Source organism: Schistocerca gregaria, chromosome 1 (genome assembly GCF_023897955.1).
Source record: "Schistocerca gregaria isolate iqSchGreg1 chromosome 1, iqSchGreg1.2, whole genome shotgun sequence".
Classification (NCBI taxonomy): domain Eukaryota; kingdom Metazoa; phylum Arthropoda; class Insecta; order Orthoptera; family Acrididae; genus Schistocerca; species Schistocerca gregaria.
The window spans coordinates 400,422,941-400,447,020 of record NC_064920.1 but is presented as its reverse complement, the minus strand read 5'-3'; the positions used below and the strand labels follow the sequence as shown (position 1 = coordinate 400,447,020).

The 24,080-nt window shown below is 38.6% G+C and overlaps 1 long non-coding RNA gene across 1 annotated transcript in view; it reads right to left on the bottom strand.

Moving 5' to 3' along the window:
• Nucleotides 1-24,080, bottom strand: part of LOC126349173 (uncharacterized) — a 143,220-nt gene that overhangs the window by 106,196 nt on the left and 12,944 nt on the right. The window contains exon 3 of the long non-coding RNA XR_007565181.1: nucleotides 12,530-12,699. This is a non-coding gene — a long non-coding RNA (uncharacterized LOC126349173). The remainder of the gene's footprint in view (nucleotides 1-12,529; nucleotides 12,700-24,080) is intronic.

Here is a 24,080-nt window from a genome sequence, read left to right as displayed (position 1 = left end):
TTTTCAACATTCCGAAAGTTTTGGCGTCATTTATAAACGAAACTGATTCCACAGACGAGGAAAATCACAAAATGCACAGATGTCACTATAAAGAGAGAGGTCTAATTTAGAATAAAAAGACACCATAAAAGAGGCCTAAAAGAAAAATTAAAAAGTAGGTGATTGAGCGAAAAAGAGAGCGAGAGAGAAATAGAATTACACAGATTATCAACTACATTTATAAATACGGGTACAACATAAATTGTTTAATTTTTCTTAACAGAAACGTATGATTAATAGCAGTGTGTAGTAAATACAACTCTGTCAGTGCCATTTCAAATCAAAAAAATAACCATAATACCAGAATCTATGGACAGCTTTGATTAGACAATGTTGCTTCCATGTACTTAGTAGCATTTGTCTACTTTCATTACATTACTAATTCCTTTCCGAAGTTACCAGAATTTTGAGTCCATATTTGAAATCCCATTGTTATTGTTATTATTACTATTATCGTTTCTTTTTCAATTTATGTACATCCTCTTTCGACCTGCTAATATCACGAACTGTTTTACTTAAACAATTACCAAAACATTACATCTTCTCTAATTTTAATTTGCTGTACTTTTCAGGACTTGATATTCTGGTTAAAAAACACTGACCACAAAGGGCCCCTTGAAATTTTATCACTAGGAAAAAGTACCAACCATAAAAGTCACACGAAAAATATATTTTAAATTTTATTTTTATATTTTTTGTTCTTGCTGAATCTGTTCATTTTACTTCTTGGAACACTAAAGTCTTAGCTACCAGGGATCAGTCAGTGGCTTAATTTCGTGGTTTCTTTAAGCTACTTTTATATTTCGAGGAGTTAATTTAGCGTGCACCAGTTCAGGGACGTGTCTGATTCAATATTCTTCATGCTCAAAAACGGGTGAGAGTGTCTAAAAGAATGAAGAACCGGACACCTGTCTTTTACAGTTCATATTTAGGATTTTCGGGAATGTTTTTCATTTTATTTCCCACACGCTGAAAACCTATGTAATTACACTTTTTTTTAACGAAAAATAAGCAGTTATTATTTGGGTCAATGACACTGCTATTCTCTTTCTCCTTTATGAATTCATAATGGACATCCCTTTATTGTCCCAAGTACTGGATATTTTTCTACCATTACAACAAGCAGAGAAATATAGTACGTAATATTTTTAGTGGGCAACACACTGTGTACTTTGCACTTTCACTTTAGAACATATACGAAGCTGAAAAAAAGAATAATGGTAAGTCTGGTTTCAGTTATTCGGCAGAAAATACAAATTCATTCTAGCAAAGGCACATATTATTAGGAAGTTAAAGATGTAGTCCATATTATTGAAACTATGCTGTTTTTGAAACTTCCTGGCAGATAAAAACTGTGTGCCCGACCGAGTCTCGAACTCGGGACCTCTGTTTTTCGCGGGCAAGTGCTCTACCAACTGAGCTACTGAAGCACGACTCACGGCCGGTACTCACAGCTGTACTTCTGCCAGTACCCCGTCTCCTACCTTCCAAACTTTACAGAAGCTCTCCTGCGAACCATGGTAACAGATAACGAAATAGTTCTTACAATACGACGGTTTTAATTGAAATAAAATGTGTATTCGGCTAGAGACAAGTATCAATGAGATACGATTTGCATAAGAAAGTACCGTTCACCTCGTAAACACTGACACAGTGATAATTTCTCTGTACCGAATTAAACTTTTGTAATTTTGCCATTTTATTTAATATGTTATTGATATTTGATGTCTCTAATGTCTATCATCAATTTTACGTACTAGATTTGGGTGTATTATACACTGATCAGCCAGAACATTATGTCCACCGACCTACTAACGATATATATCCGTCCTTAAGATAACAGCATGTAGTGTCAGCTAATATGTTGTCCGTATGTAGAGTGGCAAAAACGCGCAATATATCTGAGATTGAGCGAGGGCAGATTGGGAAGGCCCAGAGGTCGCCACGACGATTTCAGAAACTGCAATAATTTTCCGATGCTCGAGAAGTGCTGCGGTGAGTGCCTTCAACACGTGGCGAAAACAAACTGAAACCACGTCCAGACGTTGTGGGCGGCCACTCCTCCTTACAGACGTCTGACATCGTAGGCTGAGCAGAGTGGTAAAACAGGACAGGCGGCGAACAGTGACGGAACTAACATCAGGCTTTAATGCTGGGCAGAGTACAGGTGTGTCTGAACACACAGTGCACCGAACACTCGTAACGATGGGCCTTCGCAGCCGACGACGCATCCATTTGCCGATATTAACGCCACGACATCAGCAACTACAATCGAAATGGACTCATGACCATCGGCACGCAGTCGCAGAGTGTTTCGTGGTTAGATGAATCCCGATTCCTTCTTCAGCATGTCGTTGGGGAGGGCGTGAATACGTCACCTTCCAGGGGAACAGCTCTTTGAGACCTGTACTGCAGGATGGAGGCAAGTTGGCAGCGGCTCCGTCATGCTCTGTGGAATATTCACGTTGGCATTCAGAGGAGCTCGCCAAGGCACCACGACGGACAGGGAGTATCGCTCACTGGTTGCAGACCACTTACACACCTTCATGACGACCTTGTTTCCCGTCGGCAGTGGCATTTTTCAGCAAGATAATGCTCCGTGTCACTAGACGTGAGTGTGATGGAGTGGTCTGAGTAACACACTGGCGAGATGCCAGTTGCTGTATTGGGCTCCCAACTCTCGAGATCCGAAACAGATCGAACACATCTGGTATGGGACTGATAGTGTCGTCAGAGCTCATCGCCCTCTCCCCGAAATTTAACTGATTAGTTGGCTTTCGAGCGCAGATGTGGTGCCAACAGTCTTCAGCGACGTACAAGCGACCTACCATTGCTTTCATGCCATGACCCGTCGCCGCTGTTATACGTGCCAAAGTTGGGCATACCGGCTATTAGGAGGTGCTCATAATGTCCTGGCTGATCAGTATATTTAGGTATATTTATAATATGTTAATTGCTGCAATAAGACTGACGCATACTGAGGTCAGATCTCGCATGTACTCGAAAATGAATCAATGCGTACTAACAATATAACAGTGTAGATTTGGTATGCTTTTGCAAATTGATAGCGATTTTCAGAAAACAAATTTTATCTTTTAACATCTTCTGTTAAAATTTACGCATTAACCCATTACAGAAACAAATAAGAGTCTTCCTAATGTACTTTCTCTACGTAATGAAACAGCGATATTTTTCTGGACTTTCGTGGGATATTTCGCAGTAAGAAAGTGAATCAGTCGCGTTGTATTCCCCAGTTGTGAGTTATGATCTAAAATTTCTGAGGACAGTAGAAGAAAGAAGATTAGCATTTTTAGATTTTGAATAAATGTTTGTCAATGTGAAGAGGACGAAAGAATGATCATACGAAAAGCACCTCACAGTAGGTATAAGTTGTCTGTGTGACTACAACAAAAGGAAACTTGTATATATATAAGAAGCGGTGGTACCGATTCCCATAAAAAAGTAATGAGACCAGGGTTCAGTACTTCAACAAACTGTGCAACACACAAGGCTGACACATTCAGAACACTAAAACCGAGGAACGTTCCGTGGACCTGTGTGGTGGAAAAATGTAGAAATAAATTAACTGGTATATGCCAACGACATCGTATACTGAAGATAAACTACAGCAAGTTGTCTCTTATTTACATTAAACTGCAACAACATATGGTTTTTAAACTGACAGACAGTGGTATTTAAAGGGGAATTGCTATTAGAAACAAAAAATTGTTATTCTAATTAAAATAATGTAAATATTTGTGAAATCAGATTTCATCTGAGAATAAGAGAAGTATTGATGAATGACTTAAAAATCTAAATACACAGGGCGGTCAGAAACAATATGTTGAGAAACAAAAAGATGAGTAGTACCGTTTCCGAGTTAATTAGCACTGAAGTTAACCAATCGGGCCGTTGCAAGCGAAAATTCAAGCAGCCTGCCACAGACGGTGTCGCCAAATGTGTTTTTCGTTCGGTTTCTTAAAACCGAAAAAGAGATACAAACATTGGATGTGGGATGGTATTAAGGATCCAACACCAGCCGAAGACTGAAAAGTACAGTGCGCTATCATCTACGGTGTAAGAACAACTGACGCTAATTATATTTGACGGGCCGCAAGTATTTGCGTGTGTAGAAACCTGAGTGGCTAACGTCAGTGCTAATTAGTTCGGAAACGGTGCAGCTTTTTTCTTAATAATTGTTTATCAGCATAATGTACTCGTAACAGCTTCACAAGCTTTTCAGACTGTTTCTGACCATCTGTACATTCATAGGATGTCAAATTCTTGTGTACGGAAATGAATATACAATAGAAATAGGAGATGATAATATGAGAAGTAAACAACTCGTTAGTAACAGCAGAAAAGTAATCTATATAACAACAAACAATGTCTGGATACAGATGACCCATAATAGTTATAACGCACATCGTAAAATGAGAAATCAGTACAGGAAGAACGTAGAATAAGCTTTATCGTGCGTTTATAATTGAAGATAAAGAGGGGGAGAAAAGAACAAGATGAAAAACAAGAAGAGGTTTTGCGTCATTTGAAAAATATTCTGGAAGTTGGCTCGAGAAAGAGGCTTGCTAACCTCGTGATTCAAAATGACACGGTAGAGTACTGTACGGCACATTTAAAGTTTATTGTCCACCTTTACACTAGAGCTATACGCACACAAAAGAAGTATTCCTTGTTTTGCTTATGCCTCGCAATTAAACGTGACAGCTTCTACAGAAAGTGCCGATTTGAAAAATGTTTCATTTTACGGGCATCTGTGCACTTTAGAAAGACACACACACACAGAGATTGTTACATAGGCTGTACACAGTGAGATCTAAACTAGCGTGCATGAATCCGGGCAGTCCTCAGAATACCCCTCAAGCGAAGCACGTGCGCACCTGCCGGCGGACGGCGGCTCCCGTACAACCAGTTGTGGCTGCGACCTGTCGCAAGGTGCATTCGCTAGGCAGCATTCCACGTCCCCCACGTGTCGAGACGAGTTGATTGTCAGTGCATATTTCGACGACGGGCGTGCACGCCGCTACAGGTTTGTCTCGAGAAGGAAGCGAAACTTCACGGCTATACTGACCAAGTTATATTATTATTAACCCTTAGCAACTATGTTTATTGATAGGAACACAATGGCTGTGGAGGGGTCTATCACACCGCCGTCTTATTTTTTGTGTATAAAACCACTGGTTCAGTGAATACACATTTTCATGCCTTCCTGTTGTTCGTTACCCTTCTTGGAAACGGACTTTACGGAAATTTGCATTTTTTAAACAATGCCGAATTTAAAACAATGTAAAAACTAAAACACAAACAAAATTTGTAGTTTTTTAAAAATTTTATGTATTACTAAAATAACAGCTGATAGTTATCTCTCTACTCACTAACTGATTATCATCAGGGTGATACTACTACAGATTAATGACATACGTGTATAGAAAAATCGGATTGCGCTTACGACTAATAGTATTCAGAATCAACTTTGAGTTTACTACTCATCGTTTCAGCCCTAGAGAGATTATTCCACTCCACAATTCTTACGTTAGTTGGCAGTTTCTGTTTTCTCCATCGGAAACATCTTTCTGTTCTTACTGAAGAAGTACGCTTCTCCATCGTCATTATCTGTCACGTCTCCGTCACTTTCAGTTTCCTTCTCCAAATCAGTATCGTGATCACTAAATACTCTAAATCAGAGTCATCATTACTGTCAGTTAAATTCCTCATCTGAGCATTTAGCTAGGCGTTCTTGAACGCTCCATCAGTCTCTCATATAAAACGCTGCGTAGAAGGTCTAGCTTTCCTCACCACTGAGAAACGGTAACGTCGAACAAAAACACGACACACAAACACTACGTTACGTCTGTGAGACATCTCAAGGCCGAAAAATAAAACACAAATTGCAACAAAAATGCCAGATTTATGTCCCGTGTAACTTGCCATCAAATACGAAGGCAAACAGAAGAATTTATTTCACCTCATTGGGGTGTGTGCCATATCGCGAGACAAAAAATGTGTAGCAGTCTGAGATACCAAACGTGGTAGTTAAGGATTAAAAGAGTTACCAAAATAAAAGGGGCTGATGATACGTCCAGTGTTTCGCAACAACATAATATAAACTAACTATTTGGAACAAGTCCGAACACCTCAAAATAAAACAGTGGCCAAGTGAAAAACAGTTCACAGAAAAATCGGGCAAAGTCAAAATGGCAGTTAGCTGTGCAAGTGCGAATTCAAAAAATATTATCAAAAACATCCTGGCTCTTTGTCCTGAAATGTTTGTGTTCCGTATGAGCTAAGGACGGTTAGGAACGAAGTCCTCGGAGGGCACAAAAGACGGAATTAGTTTTTCGCCTCTACTATTCACCCTATACGCCAAAGAAGCAATGAGGAAAATAAAAGAAAGTTCTGGAGTGGGTTTATACCCTACACGTCAAAGAAGCAATGAGGCAAATAAAAGAAAGTTTTGGAGTGGATTTAAATTCAGGGAGAAAGGATACCAATCCAATGACCACATACTACAGGTTGAGAATAAACGGAAAAAAGGCGAAAGTAATAAGGAGTAGAAGAAACAATGGCCAAGAAGTGCACGAAGTGAATAAATTCTGCTACCTAGGAAGCAAAATAACACATGTCGGTCGAAGGAAAGAGGGCATAAAATGTAGACTAGCATCGGGAGAGATGCTATTCCTGGCCGAAAGAAATAGCTAGTATCCAACGTCGACCTTAATTCGAGTAAAAAATTATTGGGAATGTACGTTTTGCGCACAGAATTTCACGGTAGTGAATCATGGACTGTGAGAAAAGAATAGAGGAAAAGATAATGGAAAATTATGAAGATATGGTGTTGTTGAAGGGTATGGAAAATTAAGTAGACTGATAAGAAATGTGGTTCTCCGCAGAACTGATGACGGAATGACCATGCGGGAGATATTGACAAGCAGGAGGGACTGGATGATAGCACATGTGTTAAGACATCAAGGAATAAATTCGATGGTACTCGGGGAAGATGAAGAGGGTAAAAATTGTAGTAGAAGACTGAGGTCAGAAAATGTCTAGCAAATAACCGCAGGCGTTGGGTACAAGTGGTACTGTTAGATGAAGAGCGTCCCTCACCGAAGCTGGTACAATGGAGAGTTACTATTTCTTCTGAGGCGGCGGCGCTGCCGATAAGACAGTAGAGGAATTCGTGGTAGATCCAGCCAGAAGACTAATATAAAAATTATTAGCGCTTCCAGACCAGCCAACACGTCTTTAGCTTTAATGGTGGTTGCTGGATGAAGTGTTATCGGGGTACGGAGATCCACAGTTCCTCCTTTCTACAGATGAGGCCAGTTTCAGCATGTCTGGATATCTGAAGTCCCAGATCATGTGCAATTCCCAAGTAAAAATTCTCGACAGTGCTTCACACAGCCATTTCATTATGAGATGGCTGCTGTTTGGTAAATAATTTTCCAGAAATTTTTACCTTCACAGCCCTATACAAACAAGAGTAACAAATAGAACATATATTTGCGCTTGTTTTACTTAAACAAAACATAAATGTTTATGTGTCGGCAACGAGTTTACCTACAGTGTTAAACATAGGAGCGTTTGTATCACACACTGTAATACATTTTGTGCTCCGATGATTGGTACTTAAATTCTGAACAGTGAAGTAAATATTCAGTTCAGATGCGAGCAGTCGCTAAAATTTATCCTGAAAAGTTTGATACAATATCTGAGTTACTGTTATAAATATGAAATGAACATAGCGTCAAGATTACATGAATTTCTACCTCATCAGAAGGATGATATGGCGAACACGTCAGCGTTGATACTTTGTGTGGTGAAAACGGAATGAAATGAAACTTTCAAGAATGCATATGCAGTAGAGTATAACCTATAACGAATCTTCAAGCGATGTTACATTATCAGTGTGCAGGAATACTGTCTGAGTTATTAGGCAAGTAAAATTTATTACAACGTATCTTATGATTAGTAACTGAGCTGTTAAATTTTCAAGATAAATGTTTAAAACTTTCTGTAAATATTGAACCTTAGGAAAATATTTGTATTCAGTTTTTTGATATGCGACAATCATTTATTCTACTTCCGACATACATTTTCTGACTTAAATTCCCTTGTACAACTTTTTGTTGGTTATGTTCGAGTGCAGAGACAAATGATGTTATTCATTTTTCGAGAATAAGAGTGGTTAACACTCTGCATCAAACTCATAGTACATACGGGACGAACCAAAACGCTACCTAAATGTTTTTTTTCCGTTGTTCACTGACATTTTCTGAGTATTTTGGTATGAGGGAGCCGTGGTCTCCAGTGGTTCGTTACAGAGTTTTCGGTTTGTCACTCCGGCTACCATCATTTAAGGGAAAACATCTTTACAGCAGTTAAAAAGTCTGTAAAACGACAACATAAATCGTGGAATAATGCAGTAACCCTCAAACAGATGCAAAAGTAGTGTAATGGGACGGTCTTCGATGGGAGCATCTCGCAGCATAGGGTCGTTGCCGCTTTTCCATCGCATTCAGTAAACCCAAACACGAAGTGCACTGCGGCAAACTTTCCATCAGTAAAACAATTAACTCAGTCGGAAGAAACGGCGAGACAGAACCGAGCTGTATTCAATGCAATCTTGAGGTCGCAGAGTGAAGCGGGATTTATTTTAGTCAGCAAAAAATATCATGAGTGAATGAAACAAGCCTTACCAAAGAGAGACACACAGTACACGCCGTCGACATCTGTAGTGTTATGCAGGTGTTTTTAGTAACACACAGATACAAAGATAAACGATGCCAAAAAAACAGATATTTCTCTGTAATGAGCCGACGAACATCACATACCTCTTATGCTAAAATAAATATCCCAGAAAAACTTCCGAAACTTGGTCGATGGAACTCTGGCACACACTACATAGAATGAGGCGCAAATGACAAAAAATAATCCGATTGTCGCTTGGTGCTATTCACAAAAACAGGAAAACATTTTTTTTTCCATTGCTGGACTTATTGTCAGCAGAAGAAATACAATGTAAAATTACCCTCAAGGTCTAGGCATGTTACATCCTTACAGGTATATCACATTTGATTGCAGAGTCCATCTTTGTGTCAGCCAACATTGACATCGGGGAAAAATTGTCTCATCACAAAGTAGGAGATGTTATATGATAACTTGTTAATGACAACTGTCAACAGTGTCGAGGTATATATTGAAATTACAATGAAATGAATACCGTTAGCTGCTTACAGGCGTTGACATACGTCAACGGGGACAGATGAAAATGTGTGCCTCGACCGGGACTCGAACCCGGGATCTCCTGCTTACGTGGCAGACGCTCTATCCATCTTATTTGTTTGTTGTTGTTGTGTTTCGTCGTTGCGGACGTCGCAAGACATCCTGTTCAAGTTCGGTGGTTGATCCTTCCACTCAGTTTTTTATTACAGATGCCAACCGGCTCTCTGACTGAACACGCTGAGCTACCGTGCCGGCATCTGAGCCATTGAAGACACAGCGGATAGCGCGACTGGAGGGATTTATCTCTGGCACGCCTCCCGCGAAACTCACATTCTCAACGTATTGTCCCGCACTCCATTTGTAGTGCCACCGCCCATTATATTCATTACTCACGGCGCGTTGCCGATTCCCATGAGAGTTCGGGCACTGTTTGTGCATTCGCACAGAAGAAGAAGATGGTCAAGTAGACGGTGAGCCTTAACTACATATATACTAAGATGGTATCTGTTCTTTCGGACATGTCCGAAAGAAGAAGAGATACCATCTTAGTATATACAGAGGTATAGAGTCCCGAATCAAGTGAAGTTCCTGCCGAAACCAGGAAAAGAATGGCCGGTAGCACAAGGAAGAACGCAGTTTACAAAAAAAAAAAAAAAAAAAAAAAAGTTCAAATGGCCCTGAGCACTATGGGACTTAATAACATCTATGGTCATCAGTCCCCTAGAACTTAGAACGACTTAAACCTAACTAACCTAAGGACAACACACAACACCCAGCCATCACAAGACAGAGAAAATCCCTGACCCCGCCCAGAATCGAACCCGGGAACCCTGGCGCAGGAAGCGAGAACGCTACCGCACGGCCACGAGATGCGGGCGCTGTTTACAAGGCGGGAAAGTTGTTCGGTCTTAACGCTCTCGCCTCCTAGCTTTGGCAGGTGCACACGAACACTCTCAAAAGGCCCTGTCACATTTCTCGATTTATTAAATTCAGCCGAAATACCATTTACATGGGAAAAACAATTCTTTGTGTGGAGCGCACTGTGTGAGACTCTGCGAGAAATATTTTTTCTTCGTTTGTGACAGACTCTGCACGTACTGTCAGTCTACACATTTTATTAGAATACGTAATTTATTAAATAATGGCCATTTAGTACATGGAAGGTTATAAGGTTCGTAAGTAACCGTGACAGTCTTGCCCTGTTTTCCGTTATAAGCGTTTCGTTCGCCGATGTGCTCTTGCAGTCTCATTGTTATAGAATATCCTGAAACCGAGTATGAGAGCTCTTCCTTCTTTCACATACACTCTTAGTAGGATAGTTAACTTGATGCACCCTCACGTATATAATTGTATTTCGCCACTGGAACATTTTGTTGTTACGCGAATAATGTCATAGAGTGTAGGTAGTCTTTTAGACATTTCAAATTCGTACATATTCTATAATACTGTAACAGTGGTGGTTAAGTCACCAGTCAGCATGATTGTGCTACATTCACTTCGTTCCTGAATCGCTTATCTCGAGCATGCATCATCAACAGAATGGGCACAGTGGGATGTATCTGTTGTGCAACATTACATGAGTATATCGTGATGAGCTACGTCTGGCATAATCTGACAGATATTTGAAGGTGACAGTTCCACACAGAAAGAGCAATTCTCGTATAATTCATTATATCCAACAACCGTTTCATTATTAAAAGCATTTTACATGGATGAAACATGGCTTCACAAAAACAGACGTTAATCGCAACTGTTGAAGAGTATCACAGTAAGCTACGTTTGCTCTAAACAGTGTGAATTACCATGTCCGTTCAAACGACTTATTGAAAGTAAACACCAGAAAAATTCACAGACATATGGATTCATCAGTACATAGTATGTGGAGTTAGTTTACTGAACATCTGGAGTTGGGTTTTAACTATTGATATTTGCGAGAAAGAAATAATATGAGTTGTAGCAGCACACCGTTAGTCCCTGATAAGGAGTGATCTTTAACATCTCAACTGATTCGCTGTTGGAACGAACATTTAGTAACTTCTCAGGCAACAGACGGTTTTTAATAGAACTGGAGACCAAATTAGTACTCAGTGTCTGAATAGGCTGCTTGGATTGTGTGACTGCAACAATGATCATGTGTTGCTGTAAGAATATGATCATAACAGTAAGAAAACTGTTACTTCTTGCTGTAGGTTATTAGTCTTGATACGTGCATCTTGTTTTTCTTTTTTGTTGCACGAATAGATTTTAATTAAGACATACCGAACCACTGAAGTCCGTAAAGAGCAAAATAAGAATATTTTTGAATACTGTGTGAACTGTCAAGACGTATGAGTTGTCTCGAGATAACATTTTTCGAGAGCATTTGTACGTCAATAGAGAGAAAATTCAAATTATGAACTTTAAATTATAGATTATCATCTTGTCAAAGTGCTCTGGGGATTAAAAAGAGTGAGGCCATGGTAAACATAGCTTCAGGATAAGAGAGATTCTTAAAAGAAAGTCTCTTAGAAGTTCGGACGAGGAGGGATTCATTTAATATTTTATCTGGAGTGTGGAGCGTTATGAACGCAAGAGCAGGACAAAAAGTAAAAAACCGCAAATGTTAGATATAAGCAAAGGAAATGTGGATATAGAAGGTACTCAAATCCAGGGAAAAAAAGTCATCTCTACAGGAAAACCGTTAGAACGAAGATGCAACTGGTTGCTAAAGTACTGAGGCATAGCAGAGGGGAGTCGAACAATTTTGAAGAGAAAATACATAGAAATAGAAATATAGCTAAATCTCGAAACAATTATTTGAAAAATGGAAGACGTCAATGAGATAGTAGAATTATCAGATGAAATAAAATAAATGCCTCCCAACTCCTCGAATGGAATGTTTCTTTTCGAAAAATAATATTGAGAAAATTTAGGGAACCGGCATTTGAAGTTGATTGCCGAACGATTCTGCAGCCGCCAACATACATTGCGCGCAAGGACCACGAAGATAATATACGAGAAATTAGGGCTCATACGGAGGAATATAGACAATCGTTCTCCCCTCGGTCTATTTGAGAGTGGAACAGGAAAGGAAATGTCTAGTAGTTTTACAGGGCTACATTCGCCACACACCGTAAGGTGGCTTGCGGAGTATCTATGTAGACGTAGATGTAGATGAAGAACTACGAGTATTACGTAAATATACTGCGCACAGACCAGAACAAAGGACATTATAAGCACAGTGTAATGGAGCGCGTTGCATTTAACTTACACAAAGTGATCCGTATTGTCAGGAGAACCTGTAAACCCCTGAAGGGATTTCTCGAGTGACATCAGAATCGTGAAGACACCGAACAGCATAGATTAGTACTGAACAGTTGACTTTAGTACTCTTCGTTAGCTTGTTTTCTTGGATGGCGGAGTGTGGTTTCACGGCAACTCCTGAAAATTGAGACATGACACTTCTTACATCAGGTGGTCTTTTATAAAATAATTTTGGTTTCCTTTATATGGAAGCTTACGTTAACAGCTCGAAGCTGATGCACCGTATAAAACACAGGCTGATTTAGGTTTAAGTTCGCTACAGTCTGATAGTATTTTGGTTGATAGAACATAGAATGTTAGAGAGAGCTCAAACATAATGTAATCAGATGTCTGAAAAAAGCATCCTTATCAGAGAACCTTAAAAATAGTATATGACGCAGAGCTTTTGTGATGTTTATTTGTACGTTTCGAGGAAAAGAAAAAAATCTAATAATAATCTGATACACCTCACACATACATAGGAAAGCGAACATTCCTCACCTTCAACTTCCGCCGCCGATACAGTTAATGAAAATAACATCAGCGTACACACACTTTTGATTACGGCAGACAGCTCATTCGCCACCACTTGTTTAGGTGTCCACTGCAGTGGTCAACAGATTATAGGCGCTTCAGTCTGGAACCGCACGAAACCGCTACGGTCGTAGGTTCGAATCCTGCCTCAGGCATGGGTGTGTGTGATGTCCTTAGGTTAGTTAGGTTTAAGCAGTTGTAAGTTCGAGGGGACTGATGACCACAGATGTTAAGTCCGACAGTGCTCAGAACCATTTGAACCATTTGAACTTAATACTTAGTTCAATTAATCTGTGTTTAACCGAATGAAATCACTTTCCCGGCCATGTCCACAAAACACTCTGAAACTACTTATATCACTGTATACTCCATTTAAGGTCGCCTGGTCACCATGTATCTTCTTCTTCTGTTGTCAGTCCCACGAGTACGTCGTTTGTTAGGCTTTTACGGCGAGCGCACATGATATTTTATCACGACAGCTAAGGAGGCAATGTATGCTGTTGTGCTAAAGTGTTGTCCATTTGCACTGCATGTACACGGCACCAGCAATTGCGAATTGTCACGTATGCGCCAATTGTCGGCCGCTACATGGTTCTGTTCTACACTCGGTTCTCAATTTTTGAACTTCAACAGTTTTAACAATTATGTGCTACCAGTCGAAAATCGTCTTTCCTTTATAGATTTAAATATCACGTGACATCACTAGCAACAGTACGTAAATCACATAAATCGTGCCTTAAATAACTGTCTTTCTAAAGATTCAGATACAATTTACTGTTTAGTAATGCGAGTGTACCTTTTTTGACCAGATATTGTGAGGCTAGAGTAGGGCTTTCCATTACTACTAAAATCGTCCTATTTGGCAGTATTTTAGAAGGCATACATTCCATTTTGTGTATTACCAATAATCTAGAACGTTAACTCCCAAGCACCGGGTTTCCCGTGAAAACAATACGCGCTCTGCTTTCTTCTTAAGTTAGTAGTTACGGAGATGTAGTTATTCATGTTGTTTTCGTCTTCAAAGCCGACTAGTACAATATGTGTTCGGATCGAACGATAGGATTATAAAATAGCTATACTAAATTGTTCGTTGTGCAACCGTTTTATAAAGAGAATGCCTTGATTCATTTCCATAAATAGGAAATTCGTCTGTAGAGGATTGTAATTCTAGTATTACAGAAATAGAATGAAAGACATTTCGTAGGAATTCACATGTATGAACTAAGAAGACGTAGGAGAAAAGTGTTCTCCGTAATGCCCTTTTGGGAAGAGGAGTATTAAGAAGCCGTAATTCTATCCAAGGAAACAAAAATCGAAAAAAGGAAAAATTCTGAAAGATTGGCATAAAAATTATGTAAAGCTACATAGAAATATTTGCGTTCGTTGCCCATTAATATATTGCTCTGATTGCACGGAAGTATATCTCAAAGAAAGTTGTACCATGTGGAGATATTTACTACGACAGTCTTGTGACCACAAATAACAACTGAATTTGGAACTCACAAGGACTGAAATCAAGTGGATCCCCCAATTATAACTCTTCAAAATTTTGGTTGGTTGTATAGAATTTTCGAGAGTTAACATAAGGAAGGTAACAAGATGGAAACATCTTCTTGGGTCACTGAACTGACATTTTCACGCAATCGTGGAAACCTGACAGGGATACTGGGTGAGGCGAAACGTTCGGCCTTTTGTGGTGCTTGGATTATAAAATAAGTTATCTCAAAATGTCTGTGGTAACCACGTGTGACCTAGGTCATCAGTGACGGACCTAATTGAGAACTGCCTAGGAGAGTGTTTACGGTGGACTATAGCGTGGTTGAACTGAACCTCTGGGGAATGGCACTTCTACTCAGATACAATTTCTAGTTTACTGTTACTCATTGAATTTTGACGTAACTGTTCAGGAGAGAACTAAAATAGGTTTCCATAAACCCAAGACACTTGTATTGAACTTCATCGACATATGTTCCATATGGATTTTTTTTAAGACTATTTCTAAAAATGCGTATCTGTAGAGTTCATACACATATAACTACACTCTGCGTGGTGTGACTCTTACTTTTGTATTCAATTCATTGTTTAACTTTGACAGTACAGAACCGCAAAGGTGTTGATTAAGGTAATTAAATTTCCAAATTCCAGCAGTAATCAGTAATCTTGTTCACCACTCTCCTTTACAGTACGTGTCAGACAAACATGGATTATTAAGGTAACAACGGTGACTAACGTTTTTGATTGTGGGAGGATTATTCTATGTACATGCAGTTAGATGCTATTTTAGGAGATATGTCTGCTGTCTTTTTCGGTACATGTTTTTCAGGGCTCTTTCCACATCTACAGACCTCCTAAAATTACTTTTGCCTTTCTTAACCCCATTCTGTAATCAAACATAAGACCAGAATCTGCTGAGGGAACATCAGACTTTCAAACTTATGCCGGCGATGCAAAATTTTTTCTTTAAGCTTCCTTGCTGCTCTGAGTTATATTACTTTAAACAAATTAAGTGAATTTCAAAGAGAGGCGCCATGTTTACAATTTATGATTTGTTTTCAAATAAGACAAAATATTCATCGTTTCAGAATGTTGTGTCACATATCTTAATGATCATTTCACCATTCTTGTACTTCTGAAGACGAGGTCCGTTGTATAACATCTCATTCGAAGTTTTATCAGCTTATTTTCCCATCCAGTACCCAGCGGGTCAATTTTCCCCCAAGAAGAAGACTGAAATATATTTTCTTGATGGAAGTTGAATTGCCGGCTGGTTGTAACTGTTGTCTGTCACGCCCTCATATGCTTCACAAAGTACGTTCTTCTCAGAATTTCTTACTGTTTAATTTATGATATCTTAAGTCACGATTGCTACCTCAGGTCTTAAAATCACAAAGTACGTTCTTCTCAGAATTTCTTACTGTTTAATTTATGATATCTTAAGTCACGATTGCTACCTCAGGTCTTAAAATCACCTGTTTCTTAATTTCATCAAATGTATATTTCTTATCTGTAAGGTTATTTCATTTCTAAGAAGCGATAAAATCAGCTTCTTTCACACACCTTTGGTAATCCTTTGTTTAGTGCATTATTTTGCACTATAAACCGCACACCCACCAACTTCGTTGTCGTGCCTATCCGTCTGTTTTTCATGAGGCCACGGATAATAAAGACGAATCGATTCATTTAGTATTCAGTAGACAGCCTGAGATTACTTATAGATGTAAATACAACAGCTCTCATTCTATATCCAATTTTGCTCTGATGAACGATTTATATTACTCTTTATTAACTGCTGTTTTTCTCCATTCAAAGAATAATAAGCCACTGAAATAAAATTTATGCATTACTGGTTAATATGCTTTTCAGAATCGCCAACACGTGAAATAAGTTGCATACGAAAGATCAATGCTCAGGCATCTAACGTTCGTACGCGATGTAGCGTTCTCGCCAGCTTGAAAAGTTACTAAAGATCTTCGAGTGATTGTCACTGCAATTATATATAATTATGACGCAAACGTTTAACATCATATCGATAATAAACTACATTAAACTACATTATAATGCTCTGGAGGCTGGCATGTGGTATAATCTAGTCCTACGTCCTCCTCTAGAACATGTTAAACATGTCTAGCATGGAGTAGAGTAGAAGAGAAACTGAAGACAGGGTAGAGTTAACATATGCTTCCAGATTGAAACTTTGCTTTGGAACCATTACGTAATATTTGCGGCAACAAGTTATTATTTTTTCTATCTAATTTATTTTAACATGCTTTACCATTTTCAGGAGTCTTCATGCCCGTCTACGAAAGGTGTAAATTTAGTTTTTTACGTAAAACAGAAAAACAGGTTTAATATTTGTTTTCAAAACTCAGTTTTTCTTGTTCTTTTCTACAAGGCTGTCTACCGAAATATTAACACAGTTCAATGTGAGCAGAGCTTATATGTTTTTTTCACGGAAGGTTACAACACAGTAATACACACCGACAGGAGAGGAGGTTAATAACATAAATAGTGACTGGTGGCTGCAGGCCTTTCCTTAATAGTACACAACGCAACCATGGTGTTCCTAAATCTATTATAGACAAAATCTTATGATCAGATTATTTTTCGGAGGCCTGTCTTTTGCACTTACTGTGTGTCACATCATTCGGCTACAGAAGAAGTATCATCCTCTGCTCTCAAACCTCCAGAGCATTTAGGCACCTGATTACGACGAGTACATGCAATACAAAATTAGACAAAGTAGCTGGCATTGCGAAAAGGCATCTTACGACTTTAGTCAAAATTTTCTGCCTTGCCCGAATAAATTATATGTTTCATTGATTTAAAAAACCAATTAATCGGAAGATAAATACGTTTAGAGTTAAGTTTTATACCTCTCCACCCTTCTAGTGGTAGCCATACAAAATGCTATCGAATGAAAAACAGAATGTCGCTCTAAGCGGAAGCATTCAAACATATCTACTTGCAAAATTAAGCTACAAGGAGTTGTAGCCAGCAAATGACATGGAGCTGACAAATAGACTGTGTTCTTCAAATGAAGGTAATGATGAGTAAAAATGAGTTTTAATATGGGTGCATGATGTGTGCGAGCCAATAAGCATCTACTATAACTCAGTCTAGTAATTTTGTCCTTAACCACAATTATTCACTAATCAATAGCTCATAATAACAGTTGAAATGAGACTGTTTAGGGCCACAGTTTTTTAACGGTAGAGAGTGTATAGTTTTTAACTTCTTACAACTGTTCCGTTATCATATTGGACGATGTATGGTAACGCAGGGTGCGCATAATTACAAAATCGATAAACGAAGTCTAATGTGTATCGATGACAAATTTGAGCGCTTTGTTTTTGTACATTTCACAAGGACCACGTTGTGCGCGGAGTTTCGTATTTCTATTTATTTACATTATTTTTAAAGGCTCATGTGGATACGTTAGATCCTCGATTATAGACATTTAGCGCTATGCACCGCCATATTTAGGGGATTCTGTGGCAACTACCGATACATGATAACCTGTCTATGACCTATGTGACACTCGTGACGATCGAGTTACAACAAAAGCGAAATTATTTTCGCAGAAAGTACCCAACTGCAACATTCTGCTGTTTTGGAAATATTGTGTATTCGACGTCTTTGGCCTCAAAAAAACTATATGAATTTTGTCAAGATAGTGAGACACTTTTGAGCCGGACGCCGCGTAGTTGTTCGAAGCTAGTTTACGGCGCCACTTTGTGTTAAAAGTCCTGTGCCAGCACAATTTATATTTAATATAAATGCTAGGAGTGGAATGTTATTTACAAATCGGGGCTGAATTTTACGTACTCTGAATAAAGAGAGGAAATACCATCATCGCATTAAGAAACTACTACACTAGTATATAATTTCTGCGTTTAGTTTTGGTTTTATGGTCTTTTATTTGGGTGACAGGAAAATGGAAATGTGAAACATTACTTTCTCCTAATTGTAATATCGTCTAAAATAAATTAACGAACCGCTAATGGCTTTATTAACTCGTCCAGTGCTTTGTATGGTAGATTTTTAAGCGAACGTTGATACATAACAAAAAAATACAGTTCTTGTACACTTGCGGCATCACTGACTAATTGCAGAATGAACATTTAGCACGCACCTGAAACTAGCAGCGTGAATAACACAATGTGGAACAAGAAAATATTCACGTTAATTTTCTTTTACTGCGAGCTATCGAGCAAAAGCTTCGTAAACATTTATAAACGTACTATCTGACAAACCGGGGTTGTCCGGATGTTCATTTTGCTAGTTTTCTATTAGAAACGGAAACGAAAACCGAACTGTGTAGTATACACCGAAAAACTTACATTTCCATATATTCGTGAAAACACCTTTTGAAATTATGAAACATCCGCGCAAAGAAATTTACATAATCAAAAATGTGTAAGTAAAGCTGCTTCGGGTGTCTGTAAAACGACATTGTAAACGTTTTTAAGGCATCGTCTCTTATAGCTCTATACACAGATGTGTTTTCGCCTGCAACTGCTTGCGCTTGGAATTTGAAAGCTGTCAAAAGTACCGTTAGGTGTCAGGAATTACCTGAAGTTAACTCGACTGCACGAGTGCCTTAGTAATAATGAATAAATGTCTTGAAACTTCATGCTTTTCACGCATCTCAGTGTTTATGAAGTCATACCTCTTGTGCTATGGCCGTTCGATGATGTGTTTCCATAGGTACATTCAACGGTATATATCTATACTGCCCCAGAAATACGTTGCGAACAGAGCTAACAGTTCAGAAATAATAACTATAGACATCCTGTATGCTGTAGCAGATTTTCACGCATATCAGTATACATGGTGTCATATTTCCTGAAGTATGACAGGTATTTGGTTCTCACCCCCACAACGGTTGTATCTGACAGTAAGCGATATGTGTGTACCATGTGTGGTTGAAATAGGTGTAATGGTTTAGGAGACGTGGAAGACACACACACACACACACACACACACACACACACACACACACAAGAGAGAGATCCACGAAGATATGAAAATATTTTAATATGTCATTATACAAGTAAAACTAAGGAAAAAAGTTCATATAAACATAGCTCCGCAAATGTTTAATTACGGAATTACGGCTAATAAAAGATTTGGCCTGAAATTTAGCAGCTTGGCTGATATCAAGCCATGGCAGAACTGTACGAGGTTAAAGTAAAGCGCGGTTTAGTTTGTCGTTATCGGTCTGCTGAATCTAATCAAACATGTCCCAGACGTGTATGTGCAGTGGTATTCCAGAACATTCAAAGAAGCAAAGATTATTATACTAGTAAATTTGTTTACTTTCCATTAAGAATGTGGAAACGTTTATGTCATTATTGGCAACCGTTAGTGAGTTATTTCAATCGTTTCGTAACCTTAAAACGAGGTATTATCTGGATTGTTCAGTGAAAGAACATAATAACAACAGTGTATTTAAGTGAAGCCACATAGTAACTGTTGTGGTTTGTAGATTGTTTATGAAATGGATTGGTCGTGGTGGTACACGTCTGTGGCCACCCAGATTGCCCGATTTAACACCAACGAATTTTTGCGTATGGGGATCGATGAAAGACATGGTTTATGAGGACAAAGTCAGTACTCGGGAGGCATTATTTGATCGCATTATGAATGCAATACACGAAATTAAGAACAACCCTGGAAACTGAAAGGAGCAACAAACTCTGTTCATACACGTGCAGCTAAATGCTTGAACCCGGTGGAGACCTTTTCGAACATTTGTTGTGAATGTCTTGTGAAATTCTGTGTACACTATACACTGAGCTTTGTTTTTTTTTTTTTGTTTAACATAAATTCACGTGTGCTATGGCATTAATAAAAGCAGTTTATCCGACATATTCATACAGCTTCAGTTAACGTTAGTACTATCATTTTTACAAAATTAAATTCTCTACAGCTTCTGTTGAAAACTTTGTTCAGTGGTCTGGAATTAAAAAAAAAAAAAAAACAAATTGGACCAAGTAGCTAATAATTTAAAAATTTAACGAAATTACTTCTTTGCTTCTCTGGATGGTCTGGAAAACTACTGCTGATACACGCCAGGGACATGTTTTATTAGATTCAACAGATCAAATAAATAGAAATCACGCTTTACTTTAGCCCCGTATAGTTTTGCGATGGCTTCATGTTAGCGAAGACGCTGAATTTCAGGCAAAAACTTTTATTAGCCGTGAGTAAACATTTGCGGTCCTGTGTTTATGTGAACTTTTTTCTATATTTATACCTGTAGAATAACACATAAAAATATTTACGTATCTTCGTGAATACATACATCTTGATAACGTGCATGGGTTTTTCTGATGATTTGTGCATGCCTGTTTGACAGATTTATAAAATAGGGCTACCTCGCCATGTTATTGATGGAGGGATAAGATGGAAATCGTAATAATAGTTGTACTGAAATTGTTCAAATGTTTAGCTCTTAAGGTGGCAGAAGTTGGATGAAGTACTTATGCTTGTAGAATAACAGTAGTTGCGGCTAAAGTTATTAAATTTTGTGATTCGGAAAATCGCCTCTTAATGATTTATAACAGACTGAAATTCAGTCCCATGATTTTTTCAATGATCGCCTTGTTGACTGCGAGACATGTCATCTCGGATGAGGTGCGTACCTCTCCGGTCATGAAAATGCCCTCTTCTCTCATAAAACGGTAAGAGGCGCCCGCTGCGACTTCTCAGTAGCACGCCGTTAATTGCGGCACGGCTGTGCTCGCGTGCAGTGTTTGCCACGCGTGATATTTGCGTCGCGCATACAGGGCGCGCGGCAGCCAGATCCACAGCTGCAGGCCAGCAACTGTGAACGTTTCTCGGTCCCCGTCTCCTGATCCAGTCTTAAACGCACCAAGCGGCGGCCACAAGTTCGTCAACGACTGCAGGTGGAATTTTCACGCTATCAAACAAGACGTTAACTTCTCTACTTGTTTAACGTAGGGGAGGTCCCGGTATTATCGGAACTCGTCAGCTTTTTCAACTTCTATTTTTTCTGAGTATTGTAGTGGTTCTCCCCACTAAACAACACCATGAGACGTTACTTAACCTAATTATAAAACTCTAGACCATATGATTATACGATCGTCGATGTTTTAATATTTTTCCGCCCTTTGCAGTTTCTTTGTTTAAATTTTAGAGGTCTATAGCTCACATGAGATTTTGAGTAAAGAGTCATTTCTTGTTTGAAAATATTTTAATAGGACCGAAAATAGTTATAAGCTTGAACTTATTCATCAGCTCATCTAGTAACTGTCAACTTGTTCCTTACTGAAACCTGCTACTGTCTGCGAACTAGATTCAAATGTCTTCACCCTTACGTCTTCACGTCTTTCCACGAAGTCATCGTAGAAGTCTTCATCCGATTTCTTTTTTTGTCTCATTCAACTGATCATGTACTCTGAATACTCGTACACTAGATTTGAGAAATCTACTCAAAGCCATACGCTGGTTATCTACATCTTTAAAATGGTCTCACAATACTGTTACCTGTTCGTCACTGAATGTTTCCAGATTTTTTTTTCATTTCATACAACAGCTTCCATGGCCACCTCTTTGTTTTTCTGTAAAACTACCTAAAGTACTTATTAGAAACGTGTATTGCTCACTAGATTGCCTGATTACCGTTTCAAGATGTCTCATTATTTCTACTGTTTCTGTCACGTTAGTTTCATCCCATTTACGTGTTGACTTACACAATTTTCCCATTTAAATAATTAAATTGTAAAATTTTTAAGCTTTTAATGCAATTTGTTGTGTCTTGTACAACCCCAAAATACTTTGTCCGATACAGTCCTAAAGCACCGATGTGGTAGTTTAACGTTCCCATCATTATTACTTGACCTACACATTGCCAGAACCAACAATACAGAGAATTGTATCAGTTGCATCTCAAGATGTGATGTTACGTACTTGGAAACAAAACACAAGACATTAAAGTTAAATTCATGCGCCGAAAAACAATACTAAAAGATAACTTGTTGTCACTCAAGAAAGCACTGTTGTTTTGACTCAAAACCGACTGAGTCGTTCTGTTTCCCCATAGTTCACACAGCAGAGAAGTGGAAGGTGGTGTCACTAGCTACACACTTCAGGACTAGCTGTTGGCCTGCACAAGTAGCTGTCCGACAGCAACCAGCGCTCTCCTGTGAAGAGCGCCAATCTAGCCACCGTGGAACAAATAGTCCTGTTTCAAATATGTCTGTACCTTGATTATGCAAGTACAGTAATTACATATTAATAATTATTGGTTTCTACCGCCTTAAACTTACTTAGATTTGAAGTACACTTAGGACACAAAAAATAAACAAGATGGATATTTTGGGTTAATGACCAAACTGTTCCCTTTGATTTCTGAATGGTGCGGAATACCGAAACCATGTTTCCGGCAAATGAAAGTAGGAAGAGTGAACACTTAATTTTGATCCATGGTTCACATCCTTAACTCTTGCATCATACGAGGTTTTGAAGCAAGTTACTGTACTGAACTGATCATTGGATCACTTTAGTCGATCATTTGATGGTCACCTTCTTTGATAAGTGCATGTTTCGTTACTTCCCAATTGCCCAATTTCTTTTAATTCGTTCTGATATTTTCCGTCTTCCCTCCTCTGTAAATATCTTTTCTTTCTGCCCCGTTTGTCTATTTTTGGTTTAAATATTATTTTCTTGTTTTTCAGTTTCTTCAGGTTTTCAGGTTTGTTTTGCAGACCATTCAAGCTTATTTTTAGTCTTTCCATGTCCTCTCTCATTTTTGTGATCCGTCCTACTTCTTGTTTCAGGGTCCACAGTGTCTCTATAATTCATCTTCGTAACCTTTCTCCTGGTGACCTCATCTTACGTATAGTACCTCTTATTACGTATAGTACCCGTAATCGGATACAGTTCCCTCTACATCGCTTCGTTTGTCACTAAGCTCCATTGTCCTTCTTATGACATCTTTTAATTTGCAGAGGTTGTAGCTGTTCTTCTCTCTACTTTTAAGATTTTGTTGATTCTGTTTCTCTGAGTTACTTTCAAAAGAGTTTCACGTACTCTGGCTGAACCACCTTCTTGCGGTGTTTTAATTTTGTTTCTATTGCTTGACGTTTTTATTCTGTGTAGTCAATGCTAGTTTTTGAACCATTATTATTTTATTAGTTCTGTCTTGCCAACCAGCCTTTTCATTCAAGTCTCATTTACTGCTATGGGATTTACTACCAGTGGGTCTGTTACCATTACCTCCATATTCTGGGAATGATATCTGGAGTCCCATTTTTGTGCTATATTTTGTAGGTTTATTATTTGATTTCTGATTACTTGTATGTTATTAGCCAACAGCACTAAGACATCTGCGAATCCAAAGTACTTTGAATTTTGGTGGCCTTTGTTGGTTCCAATTTGTATTTTTTTAGCATTATCATTGTAGTATTCTTTCACTGAGTACTCCAGAGCACAGTTTAAGATATGTGGTGATAGATCAT